At 38.7% G+C, this 10000-nt stretch overlaps 1 long non-coding RNA gene across 1 annotated transcript; it reads left to right on the forward strand.

Annotated features, from left to right (window-relative positions):
- The first annotated feature begins 5263 nt into the window (after positions 1 to 5263).
- LOC149101929 (uncharacterized) lies at positions 5264 to 7155 on the forward strand. Its single transcript, XR_016202401.1, has 2 exons — positions 5264 to 5908; positions 6599 to 7155. It is a non-coding gene; the product is annotated as an uncharacterized LOC149101929 (long non-coding RNA).
- Positions 7156 to 10000: the final 2845 nt, after the last annotated feature.

Genomic DNA, 10000 nt, shown 5'->3' on the forward strand with positions numbered 1-10000 from the left:
TAGAGAAAAACTGCGAAGAAATCGTTTGCTTGACACCGGCTGGCTCACAAATTTGCCGCGGTTTCAAGGAGCACGACCTGATCACGTGCGAGTCGAAAGTTCAAGTTGTTGTTTCCCTAGGGTGTTAGTTGTTAGTTGTTGTTTCCCTAGGGTGTTAGTGAGTTTTGTTCGCCCTAGGGAGTTAGCTAGTTTTGACCCACGACACGTGACCCGTTCTCCTCCAATCGAAAAACGTATTTAAGTTGGGAGGTATAGCAAAAATGTTTAATTCATGGCAGTACAATTTCAATACAGGTACTCCACAATTTGAGCGTTACATTTTTGTTACCATCGCAAAATACTGGGTTCCAGACCTCCCCGATATTAAGTCCAGTGCACTGATCATGCTGGAGAGGAGTTTGGATGGAACTTACATACACAAGACAACTGGGGGGCTGTAGCTGAAAGGGGCCTACATGGTGTACATGTATGAATGAAGAAGAAAAGCACAATATTAAAAGTAACAGATAATCAATTAATTTCTGGGGAGCAGAGAACTCGTGATCCTGTGTGCCATGAATCATATGCATGAATTTTTCATATATTTGTGGGATATGAATTGTCGATGAAGTATTAAGGAAAACATTTACTCACGTACAGGAAAACTTGTGTAGTTTAACGGCAGACTTTGTCTCCGTCGTCAATGTAATTTTTAATGAAAAAAAGCAATACATGTTATGATATCGGATTATTATATCTAATAATGTATCAGAACAGCTTTGGGCGTCGCTAGAGCAACGAACATGGAATACTGAGGAACAGCCTGAAACATGCTGGAACACTGAAAAAAGCACGACAACTATTTTAGTAAAATTAAGTCAATGTCGGTAGTAACGACTCAGTAATCTTTACTCAATAAAAATTAATGAACCAAAGTTTCCTGTAAAAATATTTGTTAAAGAAACTCTCCTGTTTGATTGCAGTTTGTTCCACTCCAGTTTGCTCTTTAATATATTAAGAGTGATTGCCAGAGAAAAGCAGGCAAAATCAATATGTCAACCACGGACAAAAAGCCTATACCAAACATAAGTCGAAAACTGCAGTGCTATATAAGAGATACGACTATTACTTTATTTTAGAAGCAAATTTCGACAATCCACCGGATAAATCACTATTCAGTGGATAGCATTGTTTGTTTGGTTAACATCCGGGGCCAGATTGCAAATAAATGCAGTCTACTAGCATCCTTGTTTTCAAAACGCTGATATTTATTTTGGTTCGTTAAAACAAGAGGAACCTTGCTCACATTTCTCGAAGTTACTCGACTTCAATTTACAAACATTCGAATCGGTTCGTGTTTCTTGTAAGCCCTTTTGTTAATTAGCGAGTCGTTTCTAATCCTCATGATTATTTTTTTTTTTAGCGATCGTGGTGATCATATGCTAACTGGTCAGGGAGGAAGTTGTTTCATTTGCGCTCAATTTGTTTTTTTGTAGCGAAGCGGACAACAATTACAGCGATAGTAGCGATCCATTGTGGAAACCAACCTTAGTAGGCACTGTGATGAGATAGGAACTGTTAAAATTGGAACAGCGATAAATTGCGCGTGCTAAGGCTCAACAATGGTCAAAACCCACAGCTTACGGCATTCGTGACCCATTCGTCTTTACATTTGTTAAGTAACAGAAAATGCCACTATTTATAGATTGCTGAACGTGACGTGTTTTCGCCAAAAAAAATTGCGTAAAAGACCATGCAAACGTTGCACTAGTCTGGATTGCTGCAAAGTAGAATTGAATTTGTTTGTGATTATCAGTTCAGTAACAGAAGCCTTCGTGGAAACTATTTAGGTATTATATTTCATGGCAAAAATATTATACAGAGTCTAGAGATATAAAAAGACCCTGGATTCATTATTCCACGTTTGTATAAGGCAAAATCGTGACCGATTGTCCGTAGTCTCTCTTGCATGAAACAGGAAAAATTACAGTTGAATATGTCACATGATAAGGTCAATAACTGGTTCATGCTTTGTGAGTGAACCATTCTCGTGATGTTGTCAAATATAGATGAAAATAGCTCGACCCCAACCGTGCAATACCAAGCATATTTTCTGATCTGGCGGGAAAATCTGCCAAGCTTGTCGAAGGTAGTGTATGTATTTTAAAAGATATTCTAAGGGAGGAGAGACAGGGAGAAGTATAAAGGAAGAGCACGCATGAAATATGTTCAAGGCTCTTGCATGGACTCATTTACAGGTTTAAAGGACAGATATGACCAGGAAACCGTAAGCCAAACAACAATGGAGATTAATTCGAGTCAACCTGTGCTAGACGAATTCTTAGGACCTAATGATTACCCTCCTACCCTGATTACTGCTGGAATGGACTGAATGGCGATTCATCGCGACCTTTCCCGCCAAATTATTTAGGTATGCCGGATGTGCACACTTTGCCTGAAATGGCATTTAAAACGTCACATGGCCAAACAAAGCTTACACATGTGAATGTTGAAACTGACAACGACCAAGGTCTAGACATCTACGCTCTTCATTGATTTTCTAGTAATCTTTATCCTTTCATATTTAAACCACAGACGAAAGATGACATCCTGCTGCTGTGGACTGGGAAGGTTACTACGATCATTAATTCAATCACGTTGTAACAAACACAGAGAGCAGCTTTGCCTGTTGACCGCCAAGGAAGTTTCAGGTGAGATTTGACCATTAATCTAAGAGCGATAATACCGATTGATTAGACGTTTTCCAGATGCTAGTAGGTTCAACCATATAAACATTTTCCACTTGTCTAACGACGCTGGATGCTGACGAATATGCGTCACTGTAAAGATTAATATATATGAGTCATTGCTGAATAAAAAATATCCACAAAAATATAGTATTTGGACTTGCTGCGGAAGAAGAGGGTGAGTGTTTTGAATGTAATGATTTTGTTGGGGTGTAAATTAGCACTAAGAAATTTTAAAGTCCAGCTGATTAAGCGGCGAAAAATACATTCAGACTACTACACGTTCCGTCGTCATAGTCGGGAAAATATGGCGGGAAAATAAGACTCTTTTGACGGACAGGTGTCAAGTAAGTTAGGACGACCTCTTTTCCGGTCGATCCGCGTCATTATTGTATTGGTATACTCAAACATATCTAAAAATAGACTGATTACGTCGCGAAACGATTCCGACAGCAAAATCAGAGAATATTGTGGCTCGTAATGAACAATAAATTCATTATGTTCATGAAAATAAGAAATTATCAGTTGTTTGTAAGGATTATCCCTCTGTTCCAGCGAATAATAAAGCGACGACATTGTAGAAACGCGTCTGGAAGACAGACTTCTTGTTCATTATAAAACAGTTAACAAATGCCGTGTTTGCGATCCACAGTTCCAGTCCAGTGCACTGATCGTGACCTTGTTGAGCCAAACTACCGGAGAGGAGTTTAGATGGAGCTTACATACACAAGACAACTGGCCGGCTGCAGCTGAAACGGGTCTACATGGTGTATGAATGAAGAAAAGCAAAACATTAAAAGTAACGGATAATCAATGAATTTCTGGCGAACAGATGACCAGTGATCCTGTGTGCCATGAAGTATATGCATGAATTGTTCTTATATTTGAGGGATATGAATTGTCGATGAAGTATTTAGGAAAACGTTTACTCACGTACAGTAAAACTTGTTCAGTTTAACGGCAGACTTTGTCTCCGTCGTCAATGTAACTTTTAATGGAAAAAAAGCGATTACATGTTATGATACTGGAATATTATATCTAGTACTGTAAGCAGAACAGCTTCGGACGTCGCTAGAGCAACGAACATGAAACACTGCGGAACAGCCTGTAACATTCGGCAACAGTGTGAAAAGCTCGAAAACATTGTTAGTAAAATTAGGTCAATGGCGGTAGTAATCTTTACTCAATAAAAGTTGATCTGTTGAACCAAAGTTTCCTGTATAGATATCTGTTAAAGAACCTCTCATGTTTGATTGTGGTTTGTTCCACTCCAGTTTGCTCTCCAATATATTAAGGGTGATTGCCATAGAAGACCAGGCAAAATCTTAAATATGTCAACTGCGGACCAATTTCATATACCAAACATAAGCCATAAGCTGCTGTGGCACAGAGAGATACGACCATCACTTTATTTTAGAAGCAAATTTTGACAATATTCGACTGAAAGGTGGATAACGCTATCCACCGGATAAATCACTCTCCAGTAGATAGCGTTGTTTGTTTTGTTAACAACCGGGCCCAATTTGCTAATAATTACAGTCCACTAGCATCCTTGTTTTCAAAACACTGATATTCATTTTGGTTCGTTAAATTATAAAACAAGAGGAACCTTGCTTACATTTCTCGAAGTTACTCGACTTGAATTTGCGTTCATTCGAATGTGTTCGTGTTTCTTGTAAGCCCTTTTAAAAGATAGAAAGCCAAAATAGGCCAGAATTTAACGAGTCGTTCTTAATTCTTTTGAATATTTTTCTTTCTTTAGGGATAGTGCCGGGTGATCATATTTTAACTGGTCAGGGACGAAGTTGTTTCATTTGGGCTAAATTTAATCTGTTTCTCTGTACAGCGGACAACAATTACAGGAATAGTAGCGATAAAGTATGAAAATCAGTCTTAGTAGGCATTGTAATGAGATAGGAACTGTTAAAATTGGAATAGCGAGAAATTGCGCGTACACTCGTCACGGTATTGCTTATATAATATCAACAAAACCCCCCCAAAATCATCTGCATTTGTTAATGCCGATGTTGCGTACATACTAAGGCTCAACAAAACACAAAACCCACAGCTTACTGCATTAGTGACCCATTCGTCTTTACATTTGTTTAGTAACAGAAAAACGTCACTATTTATAGATTGTAAACGTGACGTGTTTTCGCCAAAAAAAATTGCGTAAAAGACCAAACGTTGCACTTGTCTGGATTGCTACAAGGTAGAATTGAATTTGTTTGTGATTATCAGTTCAGTAACAGAAGCCTCCGTGGAAACTATTTAGGTATTATATTTCATGGCAAAAATATTATGCACATTCTAGAGATATCAAAGCACCCTGTGTTTATTATTCGACGTCATTATAAAGTAAAATCGCGACCAATTATCTGTAGTCTCTCTTGCATGAAGCTTTAATTTGAATATGCCACATGGTAAGGTCAATAACTGGGTCATGCTTTTTCAGTCGCGTACGAAACTACAAAAGAATAAAGCCACTCTCGTGATGGTGCAAAACATAGATAAAAATAGCTCGACCCTTGCACTATCAAGCATATTTCCTGATCTGGCAGGAAAATCTGCCAAGGCTTGTCGAAGGGTAGTGTATGTATTTTAAAAGATATTCTAAGGGAGGAGAGACAGGGAGAAGTATAAAGGAAGAGTACGTATGAAATTTGTTTAAGGCTCTTGCATGGACTCATTTACAGGTTTAATGCGACAGATATGACCAGGGAACCGTAAGCCGAACAACAATGACGATTAATTCGTGTAAACCTGTCAGCTTGACGAATTCTTAGGACCTATGACTACCCTCTCTACCCTGATTACTGCTGGAATGGACTGAATGACATTTCATCGAGACCTTTCCCGCCAAATCGTCTAGGTATGCCGGATGTGTACACGTTGCGTGAAATGGCATTTTTAAATTGTTCGGCCACCTGACGTTTTAAAAAACGTCAGGTGGCCGAATAAAGCATACACAAGTGAATGTTGAAACTGACAACGACCAAGGTCTACAGATCTACGTTCTTCAAGGATCTCCTGGTAATCTTTATTTCTTTCATATTCAAATAACAGACGAAAGATGACATCCTGCTGCTGTGGACTGGGAAGGTTACTACGATCATTGATTCGATCACGTTCTAACAAACATTGAAAGCAGCCTTGCCTGTTGACCGCGAAGGAATTCTCAGGTGAGATTTGACCATTAATCTAAGTGGGATAATACCGATTGATTAAACGTTTTCCAGATTCTAGTAGGCTCAACCATATAAATATTTTCCACTTGTCTAACGACGCTGGATGCTGATGAATATGCGTCACTGTAAAGATTAATATCTATGTCATTGCTAGATAAAAAAAATATCCACAAACATATTGTACTGAGGTTGACTTGTTGCGGAAGAAGAGAGTGAGTGTTTTGAATGTAATGATTTTGTTGGGGCGTAAATTAGCATTAGGAAACTTTAAGTTCAGCTGATTAGGCGGCGGAAAATAACATTCCTACTGCTACATGTCCCGTCCTCATAGTCGGGAAAATATGGCGGGAAAATAAGACTCTTTTGACGGACAGGTGTCAAGTAAGTTAGGACGACCTCTTTTCCGGTCGATTCGCGTCATTGTATTGGTGTACTCAAACATATCTAAAAATAGATTACGTCACGAAACGAATTCGACAGCAAAATCAGAGAATATTGCGGATCGCAATGAAAAATAAATTCATTGCGTTCATGAAAATAAGAAATTATCAGTTGTTTGTAAGGATTATCCCTCTGTTCCAGCGAATGATAAAGCGACGACATTGTAGGAACGCGTCTGGAAGACAAACTTCTTGGTCATTATAAAACAATTTACATCAAGTAGCGATACTTTTCGATCCATAGTTCCAGTCCAGTGCACTGATCGTGATGAGCCACAAATACTAGAGAGGAGTTTGGATGGAACTTACATACACAAGACAACTGGCGGGCTGCGGCTGAAACGGGCCCACATGGTCTGCATGTATGAATGAAGAAGAAAAGCACGGCAAAAGTAGAAGTGGCGGATAAAATTCAATTGTTTCTTTTTTTTCGGCGGACAAACGGGATCCAGTATGCCATGAATAATTTTAAAGACTTTATTTTTTATTTATATAGCTTTTTGGATCTAAATATTGTAAAAGTATCTTGAGGTACTTACGAAGATCGAAGGAGCTATTCACTCGCAGTGAAATTTGTTTAAACTGGCGGCAGACTTTTTCTCCGTCGTCTGTAACTTTTAATAGAAAATAGAATAATGTAATGCCGGATTGTTATTTGTATTGATGTAAATTGTACAGCTTTGGCCATTGATAGAACAACCGATCTGGAACATTGTAGAACAGCCTGGAACACTGAAAAAATCACAAAAAAAAAAAAAAAAAAAAAAAAAAAAAAAAAAAAAATAAATAAATAAAAACAAACGTAAAATTAAGTCTATGCCGGAAGTAATAAGTTTCATGAGAAAACATATAATTTTTCATGCCTCTTATAGGACTTTTAAAGAGATGTTGAGCTTAAACAAACAGAAAACGAACAAACAAACGAACAGATTTTTAAGTGGTACTATGATGAAAATCGCATCTTTTCTATCTAAGCTAAGCCATTTCAAAACATATACAAGTAGTACGTGCGAGAAAAAAAAATGCTGTTCACTTTTCCAAATATCTCTTTTCGTTCCAGAGATATTCAAGTTTTTAAAATATGCAAATTAGCTAAGTGATGACGTCGTACACTTAACGGAATTTTGATCAAACATGATGAACAAAGATATCTCAGCTAATTTGAATCAGAAATGTTTGATTCATGGCAGTATAATTTTATTAGAGGTACTCCACAATTTGAGCGTTACATTTTTGTTACCATCGCAACATACTGGGTTCCAGACCTCCCCGAGATTAAAGGCTTTTCTGGCCACCTTTAGCGTTCTTTATTGATACTTGAAAGTGTTGCCTGATCTGCATGATTCAGCAAGCACATTAATATGTTAGGTCGAGTTCATGACCTTGTTTACAGTTTTTCGAGTTGAAAATCACTAAAATGTTGAAATAAGGTTGAAGGCGACTGGAAAAGAGTGGGTTGCCATGGAAACTAACATTTTTTATAGTCGTAGGTGTGTTGTATGTAGAACTAATAGCCGGCCAAGTTTCAATGGTTTCTGCTTCAAATTGACCGAGGTAAGTCAATTTATTTACTTGGTGTAATATTTGGTTGAGCGTATGCATGACGTCATCAGCCCTCTCATTTGCATATTTTACGTAGTTTTGAAGCTTAAATATTTCCGGAACTAAGGTAGATATTTGCAAAAAATAAACGGTGTTTTCAATCTTTGGTGGAATTCTATGTGATTAATCTAAAATTCAAGGGGTAAAAATTTGATTATGAAAAAGAAAAAAGATTGATCAATTTGAAGAGCAAGATTTCAAGGCAGTCTTTGACATCTGTGTGATTTCGTCGTTAAATTAAGCATGAAAAATCGAGCCACCTCCATTCCTGAGACATCACCTTTCGCGTGGCCTTTATCGTGGATTTTGTATTAAAATTGAACAGAGAACAAATCATGTTATTATGAAACGTGACGCCGCCGGCTTTGTGCAACCATTCACCTGCCGATAGGGGAATCCCCACACACTAATATTGACTCGTTCACAGGCAAGGTTCAATAAACACGCAGCAGGTGATGTACCATTGTAACAATGAACAGTACAGAAAAAAGGCTGCCATTTCTCTTCCTGTTTAATTTTGACTGAAATATTGTTTCCAGACGATCACACGTCGAAATTGACATCGTTAGTAATTTTCTTGCTTGGTGGTCAACCGAGCTTTCACAGAATAACGACATGACTATACAATAAAAAAAGATGTTCGTTTGCGCCGCATCAATGCCTGATTATTTTTATGATGGGGTTTTACGTATCATCTATAGGGAGCCACTAAACATATTGAAACACTAGTCTTGCCCTTGCCTTACCCTTGCCTTATGTCGTCCTTCTCTCGTGTGGCGCATTTGTTACGATCTGTGACAAGATCCTTGCGGAACGCATTTATCAGGTGTGTCAGTGGAGAGCAACTACGATATCAGGAAATGTCGGGTAAACCAAAATATCAACTATAAAACAAAAACTGTACTCACTTCCCACTAGGGATTCCTCAGTCAAGCACTCACAACGGCAACCTATTGGCCGTTGCGGTTCGCGCTCTCCAGACTACACAGAATTTTGTCATTTCACGTTGTTGTGTCGTAGAGAACGGCAAAGAACTGCACCAAGGCACGTGTAGAGCCACTGCACTGCTCATGAAACCTTTTGCTTTGTGACGGCCCCTTTGCCGTTGCCGTTGGCCCGCAAAACCATAATTAAAATTAATCTTCAGCTGCGTGTTGTAAGAAACCGCGCCGATGCAGGCAGTTATTTTCTGATGCTCATTTCCCGTTGGTTTCACTGAAATGGAAAATTTCTCTAGCATAGTAAAGCCTGGAAACTAATGGAAATACATTGCAACGCGATAATTCTCTCTAATCGAGACCGAAGGCTTCTTGTGGGCTTTGCGCTCAAGAACGAAAACTCGGCAAAATGGAAGTTCTCTGAAATCCGCACGATCAGAATAATAGTATGAGGATTTATCATCAGCCAGTGTTGGAAACTCGTCATTCGGGCGAGTGACTCTCAAAATGCCCTAGCCCGGTGTAATTTTCTCTCGCCCAGAGAGATGCCTACGCAATGATTCACAAACTATATGTTTTTTTCGCTATCTCGTACTTACGAAAGCCGAGGAGGGACTTCCGACTTCCGACTTCCGACTTCCGACTTCCGACTTCCGACTTCTGACTTCTGAATTCCGACTTCCGACTTCCGACTTCTGAGTTCTGACTTCGGACTTCTAAGTTCTGACTTCTGAGTTCTGACTTCCGACTTCCGACTTCCGACTTCCGACTTCCGACTTCCGACTTCCGACTTCCGACTTCCTTCTTCCAACTTCAAAATTTAAAGGACTGATTTTCGACGTACAACTTATTTACCTAGAGATCGAGTTCATTTTAATCAAATAAGAATCGTGTAGACTCTTGTTCTTAGGCATCATAGCTTGATTAAGAATGAGTTTGAATACAACGTTTATCACAATGTTTATCACCGCTGTTTGTGTTATGTTCTTAGCCAAAAGAGACGTCAGGTTTCGGGTTAGATTTCAGTATTTGCATTATTATGTCTCGGTAAGTTACTGTTAACTTAGTTCGTATTTGGGGTCAAATTATTGTCTTAAACCAGACAA

The sequence above is a fragment of the Orbicella faveolata genome, unplaced genomic scaffold (assembly GCF_042242905.1).
Source record: "Orbicella faveolata isolate gen_17 unplaced genomic scaffold, um_ofav_v1 contig_36, whole genome shotgun sequence".
Taxonomy (NCBI): Eukaryota; Metazoa; Cnidaria; class Anthozoa; order Scleractinia; family Merulinidae; genus Orbicella; species Orbicella faveolata.